The sequence below is a fragment of the Callithrix jacchus genome, chromosome 18 (genome assembly GCF_049354715.1).
Source record: "Callithrix jacchus isolate 240 chromosome 18, calJac240_pri, whole genome shotgun sequence".
Classification (NCBI taxonomy): domain Eukaryota; kingdom Metazoa; phylum Chordata; class Mammalia; order Primates; family Cebidae; genus Callithrix; species Callithrix jacchus.
This window is the reverse complement of record NC_133519.1, coordinates 34,062,498-34,081,085: the sequence shown is the minus strand read 5'-3', so window position 1 is coordinate 34,081,085 and position 18,588 is coordinate 34,062,498. Positions and strand designations below refer to the sequence as shown.

The 18,588-nt window shown below is 38.5% G+C and overlaps 1 pseudogene; it reads right to left on the bottom strand.

The window, feature by feature from the left end:
- Positions 1–6,861: 6,861 nt before the first annotated feature.
- Positions 6,862–8,045, bottom strand: LOC100403645 (small ribosomal subunit protein uS2-like; annotated as a pseudogene).
- Positions 8,046–18,588: the final 10,543 nt, after the last annotated feature.

Below are 18,588 nucleotides of genomic sequence, written 5' to 3'. Positions count from 1 at the left end.
TCTAGTGTTGTCACTTATTCATGTCTCTATTTCCAGGAGTCTTTAAGCCAAATGAAGATTGTAACAACTGTAAGAAAAAGTCATATATTTAATTTGAATTCTTAGTGTGTAGCACACATTATAGGCACTTAAAGATGTTTTTGGGGCCTAACTTGACCTGCAGTCCTCTCCTAAATGCCTTAGGATTTCACATGGGTCTAAGGACAGTTTGGAAGGTTTTTGAAAGGTAAGAAATTTAAGTGTTTAATTTGGAATATGTGTGTGTGTATGTGTGTGTGTGTGTGTGTGTGTGTGTATATTTTGAGATAGTCTCGCTCTGTTTCCCAGGCTGGAGTGCAGTGGTGTGATCTTAGCTCACTGCAACCTCAGTGTCCTGGGTTCAAGCAGTTCTCATGCCTCAGCCTCCAAAGTAGCTGGGATTGCAGTCGTGAGCCACCATACCTGGCTAATTTTTGTATTTTTAGTAGAGACAGGGTTTCACTATGTTGGTCAGGATGGTCTTGAATTCCTGACCTCAGGTTCTCTACCCTCCTCAGCCTCCCAGAGTGCTGGGTTACAGGTATGAGCCACTGCTCCTGGCCTATTATGGGATATTCTTACACACCTAGCTGGTTTAGTTATTTTGTATGAAGTAGGTTGTCTAATTGGCATAAAGTTGTTAATGATGTTTCCCTATTTTAGTATCTGTAAGATTTCTACTTATGTCCTTTCTTTCATTGCTAATGTTGGTAATTTGAGCCTTCTCTTGACTTGCTTACAATAGGTAGAAAGTTATCCGTTTTTTTCTTTTTTTAAGTTTTTGAGTAGAATCACTTAAGTTATCTGTTTTTTTCATTGATCTTTTCAAAGGCAGCTTGATTAAGATTTGAACACACATTTAACAAAGGCAGATAGATGAATGGCCAACAAATATATTTAGTACATAATGTATTATTATATGAAATTTTAAAAATAGGTAAAATAACTCTGGAATTTCAAGTTCTTAGGTGCCTTCACTGGTGATAAAATAATGGAAAGCAAGGAAATCATTTGCATGAGTTAGGATAGTCATTACTTTGAGAGCGACAGAGAGGCTAGTGACTGGGAGGGGACATGATGTGAGGGTGCCTCTGGGTGCTGGTCCTGGTCTTTCTTCAAAGACTATGTGGTAGTTTCATGGTATTTGATAAATCATTGTGCTGTATATGTATTTTTTTATTTGTGTACTTTTCTGTTGTGTTATGTTTTACAAGTAAAGAACCAATATTAGGTTTCATTGATTTTTCAATGTTCATTGTCTGTTAATTTGATTTTTTTCTCTTGATTATTTTCTTTCTTATACATACTTTGGGTTTAATTTGTTCTATACCTATTTAAAGTAGAAGCTTAAACCGTTGATTTTTATATCTTTTTTCTAATACAGTTTAAGCTCTAAATTTCCTTTTCAGCATTGCATTAGCTGCGTCTTACAAATTTTGATATGCTGTGTTTTCATTTTAATTCAGTTCAAAATATTTTCTGGTCTTCCCGTGATTTCTTTTTTTGCCTCGTTGATTACTTAGAAGCGTGTTTAATTTCTAAACATTTGGGGACTTGGCAGATTTCGATTTCTAATTTAATTTTATCATAGTCAGAAGATAGTCTCAATTACTTTAATCCTTTTCAATTTCTTGTGACTTATTTTATGGCCTATCATCTTACTTTATCTTGGGGAATGTTCCACATGTACTTAAAAAAATGTATATTCTGCATTTGTTGGGTACCGCCTTCTGTCAATATCAATTCGGTCAAATTGGTCAATGGTATTATTGATTTTGTGTTTATCATTCATTAAGAGAAATGTCAATTATAATTTGGATTCATTTTTCCATTTTTTAAATGTTTGACTGATTTATCAACATTATCAGTTTTATCCTCACGTATTTTGAGGCTCTGTTAATGTGTTTGTGGAACTCTACAGAAGCAAGATGAACTCCACCCAAAGTTTGCTTCAATATCAAGACATATGATGCCACACACACACCAAGAAGATATGGGAAGTTATTACTTTATTATTTTGGGGAAAGAAGGGAAGCTTCCCAAGCAGGTTCAAAAATGGCTTGAGAGGGCTGGGTGCAGTGGCTTACACCTGTAATCCCAGCACTGTGGGAGGCAGAAGCAGGAAGATTGCTTGATCCCAGGAGTTAGAGATCAGCCTGGGCAACATAGCAAGACCCCATCTATACAAAAATATTTTAAAAAATTAGCCGGGCATGGTGGCATGTGCCTGTAGTCCCAGCTACTTAGGGGGCTAAGGTAGGAGGATAGCTTAAGCCCAGAGGTTGAGAAAAGCAAGGAAAGGAAGGGGGTCCCTCTGTGCAGGCACTTGTCTGGCTTGAATCTACTGCCGGCTGCAACAGAGGGAGCACCCAGGTGCTCTTGTCACATTCTTACCAGTCCACTGTGGGGCTGAAGAAGAGATGGGGCTTAAAAGATGTCAACAGTCAAACAAAAAAAACCTGAGTCATTGTATTTAGAATTGTCCTGTCTTTTTGCTCCATTGATTGACACATGGAATGTCCTTTCTCAATTCCTTGTTCTGAAGTTTACTTTGCAATTAATATAGCAACTCCACCCACCAGCTTCCTTCATGATTAATGTTAGCATGGTTATCTATTCCATCCTTTTAACCTATCTGTGCTTTTATATTTAAAATGAATTTCTTGTAGACAGAATATAGTTAAGTCCTGCTGTTTAAAAGCCCGGTTTAATACCCTTAAATTATTCCTATGCTATTTGTTTTCTTTTCTTACATCTTCCCATCTGTCTGTTTTTTCTTCTTTTCTTGCCTTCTTTTAGATTAATAGTGTTGTGAGTTTTTTTTTTTTAGGATTTCATTGCATGTTCACTACTAACTTATTCCTCTTTGTTTTATTAGTGGTTGCTCTAGGGTCTACAGTACCCATCTTTAATATACCATAGTCTGCCTTCAAGAGTATATATTAAAATAACTTCATAACAGGATATTTCCAATGTCTCTACTCTTTTTTTTTGAGACGGAGTTTTGCTCTTGTTACACAGACTGGAGTGCAATGGCATGATCTCGGCTCATCACAACCTCCGCCTCCTGGGTTCAAGCAATTCTCCTGCCTCAGCCTCCCGAGTAGCTGGGACTACAGGCACACACCACCATGCCCAGCTAATTTTTGCATTTTTAGTAGAGACGGGGTTTTACCTCGTTGACCAGGATGGTCTCGCTCTCTTGACCTCGTGATCTGCCCACCTCGGCCTCCCAAAGTGCTGGGATTATAGGTGTGAGCCACTGCGCCCGGCCTCCAATGTCTCTACTTTTGACCTTGGTGAGATTATTGTCATACATTTTACTTTTATGTGTTATAAATCCTAAAATACACTGTTATTCTGTCTTTAATTATCTTTTTTGAAGATTATGAAATAAGGAAAACCTTTTATATTTCCCCATGTATTTGCCATTTTCTATGCTTTGCATTTCTTTGTGTAGATTCAAAGTTACCATTTTCTTCTGCCTGAAGAACTGCCTTGTAATAGTAGTTGAGTTTGGGTTTAATAACGTTGAACTATCTCAGCTTTTGTTTGTCTGAAAAAATTGCCTTTATTTTTGAAAGACATTTCATGTTGGGTATACAATTTTAGATTGGTAGTTTTAGACAATGCTTTAATTTTTTTATTAGACTTTATTATTTAGAGCAGTGTTAAGTTAATAGTAAAAATGAGTGGAAGATACAGAGATTTCCCATACATCCTTTGCCTTCATACATGTATAGGCTCCCCATTAATCAGCATCCTCCACCAGAATGGTACATTTCTTAAAACTGATGAACTTACCTTGTCACATCATTGTCACCTGAAGTCTGTAGTCTCTATTATGGTCATTCTTGGTGTTGTACATTCTGTGGTTTTGGACAAATTTAAAATCATATTATCTACTATGATCGTATACAGAGTTATTTCACTTCCCTAAAAATCCTGTGTTCTGCCTAGTCATCCCTCTGCTCCCCAATCCCTGATGACCACAGATCTTTTTACTGTTTCTGTAGCTTTGCCTTTTCCGGAATGTCAGGAATATAATTGGGATCATACAATATGTAGCCTTTTCAATTCCTGTTGCTCTACACCCTTGTCAGCATTTGGTATTGACAGTATTCTGGATTTTGGCCATTCTAGTAAGTGTATAGGAGTATCTCATTGTTTTAATTTTAATTTGCATTGCTTTGGTGACACAATATGGAACATCTTTTCATATGCTCATTTTCCATCTGCATATCTCTTCTGGTGAGGTGTCTGTCAACGGTTGATTTTTTTTTTTTTTAGACAGGGTCTGGCTCTTGCCCGGGCTGGAATGCAGTGGTATGATCTTGGTTCACTGAAGACTCCCACTCCTGGCCTCAAGTGCTCCTCCACCTCAGCCTCCAGAGTAGGTGGGACTACAGGCACATGCCACCACGCCTGTCTAATTTTTTGTTTTTTTTTTGTCGAGATGGGGTTTCGCCATGTTGCCCAGGCTAGTCTTGAACTCCTGACCTCAAGTGTTCCACCCGCCTTGGCCTCCCAAAGTTGGGATTATAGGTGTGAGCCACTGTATGTGGCCTATTGATATCATTTTAAAAATTGGGTTATTTATTTTCATATTGTTGAGTTGTAAGAGTTTTTTGTGTATTTTATACAACAGTCTTTTGTCAGATACATTTTTGCAAAATACAGTATTTTCTCCCAGTCTGCAGCTTGCCTTTTTATTCTCCTGACATTGTCTTTTGCAGAGCCAAACATTTCAATTTTAATAAGGTTTAGCTTATTGATTCTTTCATGGATCATGCCTTTGGTGTATCTAAAAGGTCGTTGCCGGCCAGGTGCGGGGGCTCATGCCTCTAATCCCAGCATTTTGGGAGGCTGAGGTGGGCAGATCACCTTACGTCAGTAGTTCAAGACCAACCTGGAAACCCCATCTCTACTAGAAATACAAAATTTAGGTGGGCGTGGTGGCGGTTGCCTGTAATCCCAGCTACTCGGGAGGGTGAGGCAGGGAGAATTTCTTGAACCCAGGAGGCAGAGATTGCAGTGAGCAGAGATTGCGCCACTGAACTCCAGCCTGGGTGACAGAGAGAGACTGTCTCTAACAAACAAAAAGCCATAATTGCCAGCTAGGTGTGGTGGCTCATCTTTGTAATCCCAGTGCTTTGGGAAGCAGAAGTAGGAGGATCACCTGAGGCCACAAGTTTGTGACCAGCCTGGGCAACGTAGTGAGACCTGGCCTCTACCAAAAATTAATAAATAAAAAATTAGGTTGGTGTGGTCGTGTGCTCCTGTAGTCCAGCTACTCAGGGGGCTGAGGTGGAAGGCTCCCTTGAGCCCAGGAGTTGAGGCTGTGGTGAAGTATGGTTGTGCCACTGCTCTCCAGCCCAGACGACAGAGCAAGACCCTGTCTCTGGACAAAACAAAACAAACAAGCCCCTAGGTCATCTAGGTTTTCTCCTTTGTTATTATCTTGGAGTTTTATAGTGTTTTACATTTAGCCTCTGTGATTCGTTGTTTTTGCATGTCTGGCTCTAGCCTCATTTGTTGAAAAGATGATCTTTGTTCCATTGTATTTCCTTTGCTTCTTTGTAAAAGATCAGTTGATTGTGTTTATCTGGGTCTATTTCTGGGTTCTGAACTCCATTCCTTTGATATATTTGTCCATTCTTTTATCAATACCACACTGCCTTAATTACTGTAGCTTCATAGTAAGCCTTAAAGTAAGGCAGTGCCAGTTCTCCAACTTAGTTTTTTTTCCTTTAATATTGTGTTGGGTATTCTAGGTCTTTTTGCCTCTCTATGTAAACCAAAGAATTAGTTTTAAAAAATATATATACTGAATAACATGCCAGGTTTTTGACTGGGATTGCAATGAATCTATAGATCATGTTGGGAAGAATTGATATTATGAAAATATTGAGCTTTTTGTTTTGTTTTGTTTTTTTTCTGAGACAGAGTTTCACTCTGTTGCCCAGGCTGGAGTGCAGTGACGTGGTCATGGCTCCCTCCAGCCTTGATCCTGGGTTCAAGTAACCCTTTGCCCCAGCTTGCTGAGTAGCCTGGACTAAGGAGCACACCAGTATGTCTAGTGAATTTTTAAATTTCTTGGAGGGACAGAGTCTCACCATGTTCCCTAGGCTGGTCTTGAACTCTTGGGCCCAAGTGATTCTCCTCCCTTGGCCTCCCAAAGTGCTGGGATTACTGGTGTGAGCCACCATGACTGGCCAAATAGTGACTCTTCCTGTTCATGAAAATGGCATGTCTTTCCATTTAGTTAGTTCTTTAATTTCTGTCATCAGAGTGTTTTAGGTTTCCTCATACAGATTTTGTTTGATTTCTACCTAAGTATTTCATGTTTTGGGAGGCTAATACAAGTGGTATTGTGCTTTTGAATTCAAATTCCACTTGCTCATTGCTGGTTTATAGGAAAGCAGCTGACTTGTATATTAACCTTGTGGCCTATAACCTTACTGTAATTGCTTACTAGTTCCAGGACTATTTTTGTTGATTCTTTGGCTTTTCTACATAGACTACCCTGTCATTTATGAAGAAAGTTTTATATCTTGCTTCCCAGTCTATATCCCTTTTATTTCCTTTTCTTGTCTTATTGCATTAGTTAGGACTTCCACTGTGATGATGAAAAGGAGTGGTGAGAGGGGGCATCCTTGCCATTATGGCCTTAACCTTAAATTTCTTAACCTTAAGTTTCTTACCATGAAGCATAATATTAGCTATAGGTTTTTAATGGATATTCTTGATCAAATTGAGGAAGTTCCCCCCCCCCCTTTTTTTTAGAAACAGATGTTTATTTTCCATCAACTTTATTTCCATGTTGCACTGTGCAAGAACAGCTTAAGACCATTCAGTGGTTGCTCCTACCCATTCAGTGGCATAAGCAGTGGGAGCTGCAGACCAGTCTTCCGTGGCAGGCTGAGTGCTCCAGTCTTCAGAAGGGAACTGCTGGATAGGCACAGAGGGCACCTGCACGCCTTCAGACCAGTCTGCAGCCTCAGGCTGAGTAGCAGTGAACTCAGGAGCTGGAGCAGTCCATTGGCCCTGAAATTTCTCCTTGGTCACAGCCTTTTCAGCAGCAGCCTGCTCTTCTTTTTCGATCTCTTCAGGATCTCTGTAGAAGTAGAGATTAGGCATGACCTCCCACGGGTGTTCATGGGAAAGAGTGCCACACATGTGCAGAACTTCCCGAGCCAGCATCCACCACATCAAACCCACCAAGTGAGCTCCCTTGTTGTTGCACGGGATGACAACGTCCACATGGTGCAGAGGAGAATCTGTGTTACACAGAGTGATGGGAGGCAGGTTAACATAAGATGCCTCCATGAGAGGCTGGTGGTCAGCCCTGGGGTCAGTAACCACAAGAAGCGCTGGCTCCCAGAAGGCTGCCTGGATCTGGTTAGTGAAAGTTCCAGGAGTGAAGCAGCCAGCAATTGGAGTGGCTCCAGTGGCAGCAGCAAACTTCAGCATGGCCTTCTGGCCAGTATTCCTGGAGGATATAACACTGACATCAGCAGGGTTTTCAATGGCAACAATGGCATGGCCAGCAGAAGCTTCTCCCAGGTCCTCTTCAGATTTATGATGTAGATGCCATCACTTTTTTTTTGAGACAGAGTCTGGCTCTGTTGCCAGGCGCCAGGCTGGAGTGCAGTGGCACAATCTCAGCTCACTGCAAACTCTGCCTACCAGGTTCAAGCAATTCTCCTGCCTCAGCCTTCCAAGTAGCTAGGATTACAGGCGCATGCCACCACACCCAGCTAATTTTTGTATTTTAGTAGAGACAGGGTTTCACCATCTTGGCCAGGATGGTCTTGATCTCTTGACCTCTTGATCTGCCCACCTTGGCCTCCCAAAGTGCTGGGATTACAGGCATGAGACACCGCGCCAGACCCATCACTTTTTCTTTTATAGATGTACTATTCCATCTGGAAGTCAAGATTGGTGCCACCGAAGTGGGTTCCTACAGCAAGGAACTTAAGGGCATCCTCCTCCTTCATTTGCAGGACATCAAGGACTCCGGACATTGTGAAAGTTTCCCTTTAGATTTCGATGAGAATCCAGAACAATGCCATGTGGACCCTTCTGTGGGTAGTGTGGAAAGCCCCCTCTATTTTTAGTTTGCTAAGAGTTTTTATCATGAGTGGATACTGGACTTTGTCAAAGGCTTTTTCTGCATCTATTGATATGACCATAGGTTGGGTGCAGTGACTCATGCCTGTAATCTCAGCACTTTGGGAGGCTGAGGTGGGTGGATGACATAAGTCCAGGAATTGAAGGCCAGCCTGGCCAACATGGCAAAACTCTGTTTCCTAAAAATACAAAAAAAAATAGCTGAATGTGGTGGCCCACACCTGTAACCCCAGCAACCTGGGAGGCACAAGAGCCCCTTGAAACCGGGAGGCAGAGGTTGCAGTGAGCCAATATTGTTCTACTGCACTCCAGCCTGGGACAGAGTGAAACTATGTCTTAAAGAAAAAGGGAAAGATACTGTGTTATTTTTCTTTCTTAACCTGTTGATGTGATTGATTACGTTACTTGATTTCTAAATGTTGAACCAGCCTTGCGTATTTGGGATGAGTCTAGTGGTTGTGGTATATAATTCCATTTTACATTCTTGGACTTAATATGTTAATATTTTGTAGAAGATTTTTGCATCTATGTTCATGAGTGATACAGGTCTGTAGTTTTCTTGTAATGTCTTTGATTTTGGTGTTAGTTAATGCTGGCCTCATAGGATACATCAGGAGGTATTTCCTCTGCTTCTATCTTCTGAAAGAGATTGTAGAGAATTGGTATAATTTTTTCCTTAAGTGGCTCACAGAATTCAACAGTGAACCCACTTAGGCCTGGAACTTTCTGAATTTTTAAGATTATTAATTATTGATTCAACTTATTTAATAAATATAGATCTGTTTATATTGTCATTTGTGTGAGTTTTGGCAGGTTTTATCTTTCAAGGAATTGATCAATTTTATCTAGGTTATCAGATTTGTGGTCATGGAGTTGTTCATAGAATTCTTTTGTTATCCTTTTAATGTCTTTGACATCTGTAGTGATGTCTCCTCTGTCATTTCTGATATTCGTGATTTGCCCTCCCCACCACCACCCTGGCTTTTTAGTTAGCCTGGCTAGAGGCTTATTGATTTTATTGATTTTTTTTTTCTGAAGAACCAGCTTTTGGTTTTGTTGATTTTCTTTATTGATTTCCTGTTTTCAGTTTCATCAATTTCTACACTAATTGTTATCATTTCTTGTCTTCGGCTTACTTCAGGTTTTTTTTTTTTTAAGATGGAGTCTCACTTTGTCACCCAGGCTGGAGTGCAATGGTGTGATCTTGGCTTACTGCAACCTCTACTCCCCAGTTCAAGCAATTCTCTTGTCTCAGTCCCCCAAATAACTGGAACTACAGGTGCCTGCCACCACGCCTGGCTAATTTTTGTATTTTTAGTAGAGACAGAACCATGTTGGCCAGGCTGGTCTAACTCCTGACCTCCAGGTGATCCACCCACCTCAGTTTCCCAAAGTGGTGGGATTACAGGCATGAGCCACTGAACCTGGCCTACTTCAGGTTTAATTGCTTGTTTTCTTGTTTCCAAAGGTGGAAGATTATTGATTTTAGAACTTTCCTCATTACTAATATGTGCAATGCTATAAATTTCCCCCAGGTATTATGTTTGCTGCATCCCACAAAATTTGATGAACTTTATTTTCATTTTCATTTAGTTCAAAATATTTTGAAATTTATCTCAATTTTTTTTAACCCATGTGTAATTTAGAAGTGTGTTGTTTAATCTCAGGTAATTGGAGATTTTCCTGACCTGGAGGTCAGGAGTTCAAGTTCTTTTTGTTATTGCTCAGGCCAAAATAGTGGAGCTTTCCCACTGTGTTTTCTTCTTTCAGTTTTACTGTTTCAGGTTTTATATTTAAGTCCTTAATTCATTCTGGGTTGATTTTTATATATGGTATGAGATAAGGATCCAATTTCATGATTTCTATTTTTAAAAAAATTTGTTTTAAAAATTTTAGGTGTTTTAGCCCAGAATATGGGCTATGTTGGTTAGTATTTCACATGAACTTGAGAATAATGTGTATCCTTCTGTTGTTGGATGAATTAGTCTATAAATACCCATTATATTTAATTTATTGATGGTGGTATTGAATTCAGGTGTGTTCTTACTGAATTTCTGGCTGCTGAATCTGCCAATTTCTGATAGAGGGGCTTTGAAGTGTCCACTATAATAGTGGATTCTTCTATTTCTCTTTGCATTTCTATTGATTTTTGCCTCACACATTTTGATACTCTGTTGATAGGCACATATACATTAAAGATTGTTATACCGTTTTGGAGAATTGACCCCCTTAGCATTATGCAGCGTCCCTTCTTTATCTGTGATACCTTTCCTTTCCCTGAAGCTTGCTCTGCCTGAAATTAATATGGCTTCTCTTGCTATCTTTTGATTAACATTAGCATGGTATATCCTTAGCCATCTATTTATTTGTTTTTTTAAGTTTCATTTTTAGGACAGGGGTGGTGGCTCACAACTGTAATCTCAGCACTTTGGGAGGCCAAGGTGGGTGAATCACATGAGGTCAGGAGTTCACACCAGCCTGGTCAACATGGTGAAACCCTGTCTCTACTAAAAATACAAAAATTAGGTGGGCACTGTGGCACACACCTATTGTCCCAGCTATTCCAGAGGCTGAGGCAGGAGGATCACTTGAACCTGGGAGGCAGAGGTTGCAGTGAGTTGAGATTGTACCACCACACTTGAGCCTGGGTGACAGAGTGAGACTCTGTCTCAAACAAAAAAAAAAAGGTTTTATTTTTAATTGACAATTATATATATTAATGGAGAATGAGATACAATGTAATGTTTTGATATCTCTATTCACCATGAAATGATTAGATTAAGCTAATTAACATGTATCAATACTTTAAGTTTTTGTACTGAAAACATTTAAAATGTATTCTTTTAGCAGTTTTGAAATATATAATATGTTATTATTAACTATGGTCACCATATGGTGCAATAGGTCTCAGAAACTTATTGTCTTACCTAACTGAAACTTTGTATGCTTTGGTCAACATCTCTCATCCATTCTCTACTCCTGATAACTATCATTCTATTTTTTACTTCTGTAAGGTTGACTATTTTAAATTGCACATAGAGGTAAGATTGTGCAGTATTTGTCTTTCTGTGCATAGATTATTTCACAAAGTCCACCAGGTTCATCTATATTGTCCCAGTGACAGAATTTCCTTACTTTTACAGGCTGACTAGTATTCCATGTATATATATCACATTTTCTTATCCATTTCTCTGTTAATGAACACTTAGTGTGATACCATATCTTGGCTGTGGGAACAATACTGTAATGAACATGGGAGCACAGATATCTCTTCAGTGTACTGATTTCAATTCTTTCTAATATATACCCAGAAGTGGGGTTACTAGATCGTATGATATTCTACTTTTAGTTTTCTGAGGAACCTCCATGCTGTTTTCCCGTGATGGCTGTACTAATTTACATTACAACAGTATACAAGTATTCCTTTTTCTCCACATTCTTGCCAACACTTGTTATCTTTTGTATTTTTGAAGATAGTCCACCTAACATGTGTAAGATAATCTCTCGTGATTTTAATTTGCTTGATTATTCCTTGATTATTAGTGATGCTGAGCATTTTTACATAAACCTGTTGGCCATTTTTATGTCTTCTTTTAAGAAATATCTATTCAAGTCCTTTGTCCATTTAAAAATCAGGTTATTTGTTTTCTTGCAATTGAGTTTCTTATATATTTGGATATTAACCCCTTATCAGATGTGTGGTGTACAGATTTTCTCCTACTCTGTGGGTTGTCTCTTCACTCTGTAAATTGTTTTCGTTGCTATGCAGAAGTTTTTTAGTTCATGCCATTCTATTTGTCTGTTTTTGCTTTTATTGTCTGTGCTTTTGAGGCCATATCCAAAGAATCATTGCTCAGACCAGAATTATGGAGCTTTCCCCCATGTTTTCTTCTATTATTTTTATAGTTTCAGGTGTTACATTTAAGTCCTTAATCTATTTTGAGTTGATTCTTATATCTGATACAAGGGTCCAGTTTCATTCTTCTGTGTGTGAATATTATTTTCCCAAATACCATTTATTGAAGAGACTGTCCTTTCTCTATTGTGTATGCCTGGCACCTTCATTGAAAATCAATTGACCATACATGCATGGGTTTATTTCTGGACTTTATATTCTGTTCCATTGGTTGATCCTCTGTTTTTATTGCCAATGCCATGCTGTGTTTTTTTTTAAATTGATATATAATAGTTGTTTGTGGCTGGGTGAGGTGGCTCATGCCTGTAATCCCAGCACTTTGTGAGACCAAGATGGGAGGATCACGAGGTCAGGAGATCGAGACCATTCTGGCCAACATGGTGAAACCCTGTTTCTACTAAATACAAAAAAATTAGCTGGGTGTGGTGGCATGCGCCTGTAGTCCCAGCTACTCAGGAAGCTGAGGCAGGAGAATCACTGAACCCAGGCAGCGGAGGTTGCAGTGAGCCAAGATTGTGCCATTTCACTCCAGCCAGGTGACAGAGCAAGACTCTGTCTCAAAAAAAAAAAAAAAAAAAAAGTTGTTTGTATTTTTGTGGTACATGTGATTTTTTTTTTTTACATGTCTACAATGTATAATGATCAAATCAGGGTAATTGGAATATCCGCCACCTCAAACATATATCTTTTTTGTTTGTGTGTTGGGAACATTCCAAGTTTTTTCTAGCTATTTTGAAATATACAATAAATTATTGTTAACTATATAGTCTCTCTCCTAAATGCCATGCTATTTTGATTACTGTGGCTTGGTAGTATATTTTGAAATCAGGTAGTGTGAAATCTCTATCTTTGTTCTTTTTGCTCAAGATCTCTTTGGCTATTTGGGGACTTTAGTGGTTCCATATCAATTTTTGGATTTTTAAAATTTCTATTGAAAGTGACATTCGAATTTTGATTTGAATTTTGCATTGAATCTGTAGATTGCTTTGGGTAATATGAACTTTGTTTTTGTTTTGAGATAGAGTCTTGTTCTATTGCCCAGGCTGGAGTACAGTGCACAAGCATAGCTCACTATAGCCTTGATTTCCCTAGCTCAAGTGATTCTCTCACTTCAGCCTCCTGAGTAGCTGTAACTACAGATGTGCACCATCATGTCTGGCTAATTTCTATATTTTTTGTAGAGATGGGGTTTTGCTATGTTGCTCAGGTTGGTCTCAAACTCCTGGGCTCAAGCAGTCCTCTCACCTTGAATTCACAAAGTGTTGGGATTATAGGTGTGAGCCACTGCACCCAGTCACTATGAACATTTTAATAGTATTAACTCTTCCAATCCATGATTATGGGATGTCTTTGCACTTATTTGTATTTTCTTCCATTTTTAAAATTAATGTTTTATTGTTTTCAGTGTACAAATCTCTCACCTCCTTGGTTAAATTTACTCCTATGTATTTTATTTATTTTTTGATGCCATTGTAAATGGGATTGTTTTTTTAATTCCTTTTTCAGACAGTTTGTCATTAGTGTATGGAAATGCTACTTATTTTTATATGTTGATTTTTGTATCCTGCAACTTTACTGACTTCACATATCAGCTATAACAGTTTCTGGAAGGAATATGTAAGATCATGTCCCTAGTAAATAAAAACAAGTTTATTTCTTCCTTTCCTATTTGGATGCCTTTTATTTATTTTTCTCGCCTAATTGCTTTGCCTGGGACTTCCAATACTATGTCGGAAAGAAATTTCATCTATTTACTTTTACTTTTTTTTTTTTTTGAGACAGTCTTGCTCTGTTGCCCAGGCTGGAGTACAGTGACATGATCTTGGCTCACTGCAACCTCCACCTTTCTGGTTCAAGCAGTTCCCCTGCCTCAGCCACCTGAATAGCTGGGATTACAGGCACCTGCCACCACGCCTGGCAAATTTTAGTATTTTTAGTAGAGATGGAGTTTTACCACGTTGGCCAGTTGGTCTTGAACTCCTGACCTCAGGCAATCCGTCCTCACAAAGTGCTGAAATTACAGGTATGAGCCACTGTCCAGCCCATCTATTTACTTTTAATCTCTATATGTCCTTATATTTATATTGAGTTTCTTTAGACAAGATATCACTGGGCTTTGTTTTTTAAAATCTATTCTGTCAATATCTGAGTTTTAATTTAGGCCTTTAGATCATTGATGTTTAAAGTGCTTATTGATATAATTAGGTTACTTTCTACCATATTTGTTACTGTTTTCTATTCAGGGGCCCTTGTTTTTGTTCCTGTTTTTGTCTTTTCTTTCTTTCTTTTTTTTTTTTGGCTTTTGTGGTTTTAATTTAATTTTTTTGTATGATTCTGTTTTCTCTACTTTCTTAGCATAATAGTTATGCTTCTTTTTTTTCTTCTTCACGTCTTCTTTTTTTTTTTTTTTAACTTTTTTGGTGGTTGCCATGGAATTTGCAGTATATATTTACAGTTGAGCCAAGTCTAGTTTTAAGTAACACTGTAGAACTTTACAGGTAGTGCAGGTACTTTATATTAATAACATAGTCCTACTCTGTCTTTCTTATTTTTTATGTGATTACTGTCATTTATTTCACTTACATGCAAGCATATATATAATCTCTCAATCCTCTTTTGTTGCTTTATTTTGGATTGATTGTTTATTTTAAATATTGTGTCTCATCCCTCCACCTCATTAGCTTGAAAATTATGTACTTTTTGGCTATTCTTTAGTGGTTACCCTGGATATTATAACATGCATCCTTATCATATCAAAGTGTGATGGTAACTGTACTTTTCCCCTTCCCAGACATTGCAAGGATTGCATTTTACTTTCACTTCATTTATCCCCTTCCAACTTATATGTCATTATCTTCTTTTTTTTTTTTTTTTTTTTTTGTGAGATGGAGTCTCATTCTGTTACCCAGGCTGGAGTGCAGAGGCACGACCTCGGCTCACTGCAACCTCCGCCTCCCAGGTTCAAGCAGTTCTCCTGCCTCAGCCTCCACAGTCCTGGGATTATAGGTGCACACCACCATGCCTGGATATTTTTTTGTATTTTTGGGAGAGACAGGCTTTCACCATGTTGGTCAGGATGGTCTTGAATTCTTGACCTCATGATCTGCCTGCCTCAGCCTCCCAAAGTGCTGGGATTACAGACATGAACCGCTGTGCTCAGCCATCTTCATATATTTGAGTTCAATATATATTTGAACCTAATAACAATTTGTATTATTGCTATCTTCAGTTAGCATTGAGTTTACCCACATATTATCATTTTGTTGCTCTTCATTTCTTCCTGTGCCGCTGATCTTTCATCTGAGTTTTTCTTTTTTTTGGGACAGAGTCTCATTCTTGCCCAGGCTGGAGTGCTGTGGTGAGATCATGGTTCACTGCAGCCTCTACCTCCCCAGCTCAGGTGATCCTCCCATCTTAGCCTCCCAGGTAGCTGGAACTATAGGCATGTGCCACCATGTGCAGCTAATTTTTTGTATTTTTTATAGAGATGGGGTTTCACATGTTGCCTAGGCTGGTCCCGAACTCCTGGGCTCAAGTAATCCTCCCACCTGAGACCTCCCAAAGTTTTGGGAGCTTTATGGGTAGTGCAGGTACTTTATATAAATAAAATGGTCCTAATCTCTCTTTCTTGTTTTTTATGTCATTGCTGTCATTCATCTCAATTACACGTAAGCATATATATAATCTCTCTCAATTCACCCGTGAGCCATGGGGCCAAGCCATGAGATTTTTCTATCTGAAGAATACCGTTTTCTTTAGTACAGGTCTTGTTGGTGGCAGATTGCCTCATTTTTGTTCATCTGAAAATTTTCTATACTTCTCTTGCATTCTTGAAGGGTATTGTCATAGGATATAGAATTCTAGGCATTTTAATTTCAGTACTTTAAAGAGAGCAGTTCACTGTCTTTTTCACTATTTCTGTTAAGTCAGTTTTATGATAATCAGTGCAATGGTCTCTTTTCATCTCACTCTTTGTTCTTAGTTTTCAGTATTTTACCTTGACATACCTGAATGTCAGTTTCTTTTTATTATGCTGTTAAAGTTTTTAAGGCTTCACGAGTCTTCAGCACAATGTTTTCCACTAGTTTGGAAAAGATCTTAGCCATTATCTCTTTCAAGGATTGCTTCTGCTCTATTATCTTTCTCTTCTTTTGGGATGCTAATGAATACTGTAGACAGTTTACTTTATGTTTTATATCTTTTACTCTATACATTCTTCAATATGCTTTTTTTTGTCTCTTCAAGTTTCATTCTGGATGTTATCTTTTCCAGTTCAGTTGTTCTTCGGCTATGTCTAATATACACTGTGGTGAACCTCTCACATTGAGTTCATAGTTCAGTTGTATTTTTAATACTAGAATTTCCATTCAGTTTAAAAAAAAATAGTTTTCAGGTTTTTGCTGAAAAATTCCAACACTATCTTTTTGTCCGATCATGGTGAACATGTGTCTGGTAAACCTGTAGTCTGAAGCCCCTATTCTTTATTCTGTTTCTAGTGTCCTGTGGTTTCGCTTTTTCATTCAGATTGTCTTGTTTCCTTGTTTCCCTGATTATTGTGTGATCGATGTTGCATTTGCAGAATGGCTTATTGAATAATCTGAGGCTTGGGGTCTTCCAGAGATTATTTAGATATGCTTCTGGCAGGTGGCTGGGAATGCTAGCATTCAGGAGTCATCTTAAGGTGACTGTCAGCTGAGTTACTCTTGGTTTACCCTATCTCCTGGGTGAAGCTCTTCAGGTCCCAATCAAAAAACTAGGAGATCAATCATTTCCCCTCGTCTTTACCACATCCACCTTGTGCTATAGCCTCCCTGCTCCCTACACTCAGGAGGCTTTCAAAAATGCTTAGGTTCTTGGCCTCTGCTATTGGAATCAGCAAAGGCCACCCTGGGAAATGCACTTCAAACATCTGGCTCACCTACCGAGCCATTGTCTTCCTCCATTTTCTGGCCTGGTAATTTTTCATCACATTGGCTTCCTTGTGCCTTCAAGCAGATGATTTTACATTGCACAAATTTTCTACTTGTCCTCAGTCTGAGGATTAAGTTCACATTACTTAGTCTACCATTAGCAGAAGTAGAAATGCTCTCCTGTCAACTTTGGAGATTCTGTCATAGCCACAGATGGCTTTTGAATGCTTCTATGATGGCCACGTTCTCGGTTAATAAAAGTAATAACTATATTTAGTACCCTTCTCTGCATTTTTAATTTTTTTGCATTTTGCTCAACTGAAAGTTCCCATACTTTTTCCCTTTACTTGGCATCTTATCTCAAGTTATATTAAAGCTGAATGAAAAACAAAACGTTGTGAATACATTTGCATAGGCAAGGTGAAATCGTTTTCATTCCTCTCACCTTTCTCATAACCAGTGTAGTTTGGTCGGCCTTCTTGGGAAATAAAAATTAGGAGGTATCATTATATCTAGTAAATTTGGTAAAATTCTTCAGTTAAATACATTCAAAAAAATGTCATTTGGTTATTTATGTATGTGTATGTGTATTTTTTTCTATTTTTAAATATGATTCTCATTAGACTTCTATATACACATAGTAGATAATTAATAAAAATCTACTTTAAATTAACTTTCTTTTTAATTAATCATGCTTCTTTTCTGGGGTCATATATTCCTTTTTGTTTGTTTTTTTGAGATGGAGTCTTGCTCCGTCACCCAGGCTGGAGTGCAATGACGTGATCTCAGCTCACTGCAACCTCTGCCTCCCAGGTTCAAGCAATTCTCCTGCCTCAGCCCCCTGAGTAGCTGGGATTACAGGTTCTTACCATCACGTCCGGCCAATTTTTGTATTTTTGTAGAGACGGGGTTTCACCATGTTGGTCAGGCTGGTCTTGAACTGTTGACCTTAGGTGACCTGCCTGCCTCGGCCTCCCAAAATACTGGGATTACAGGTGTGAGCTACTGAACCTGGCCTGCAGTCATGTATTCTTAGGCTAACTCAAGAAGAAGGGGAAAATGTTGGCCTCTATGTAGAATACCAAATTGCTTGATGTAAGATAAGTAAGTCGATCAACGAAAATAATATCTTTTAAAAAATTAGTGATTTTATACATAGAAATATTTCATTTTCTGAACAAGCAAGCAAAACTACTAAATTATTGTGAGATTGAGGAGGTTAAAGTATGAAATACAGGAATATGTCAAATAGTGAGGTCCGTGGAGGATCAAAATTGAGGTTGCTTCCGTTTTAACTTTTTCATATACATATTCCTCAAAGAGGAAGTACAAAGTAAAATTGAGAAGTTTATAGATGATGCATAGTTCATCTGAAGAGTAAAAATTCCAAGCCAAGGTAAAAGTGCAGGAACATCTAACTACATCTTTTCAATGAGTATAAAAGTGGAGAGGACTAAGCACATGATGAAAAGCAACCCAAACTATGTTTGTAATTGACGTGGTTTGGAGGTTTGTCCCCTCGAAATTTCATGTTGAAATGCAATCTCCAATGTTGGCGGTGGGGCCTGGTGGGAAGTGTTTGGATCACAGGTGGATCCCTCATGAATGGTG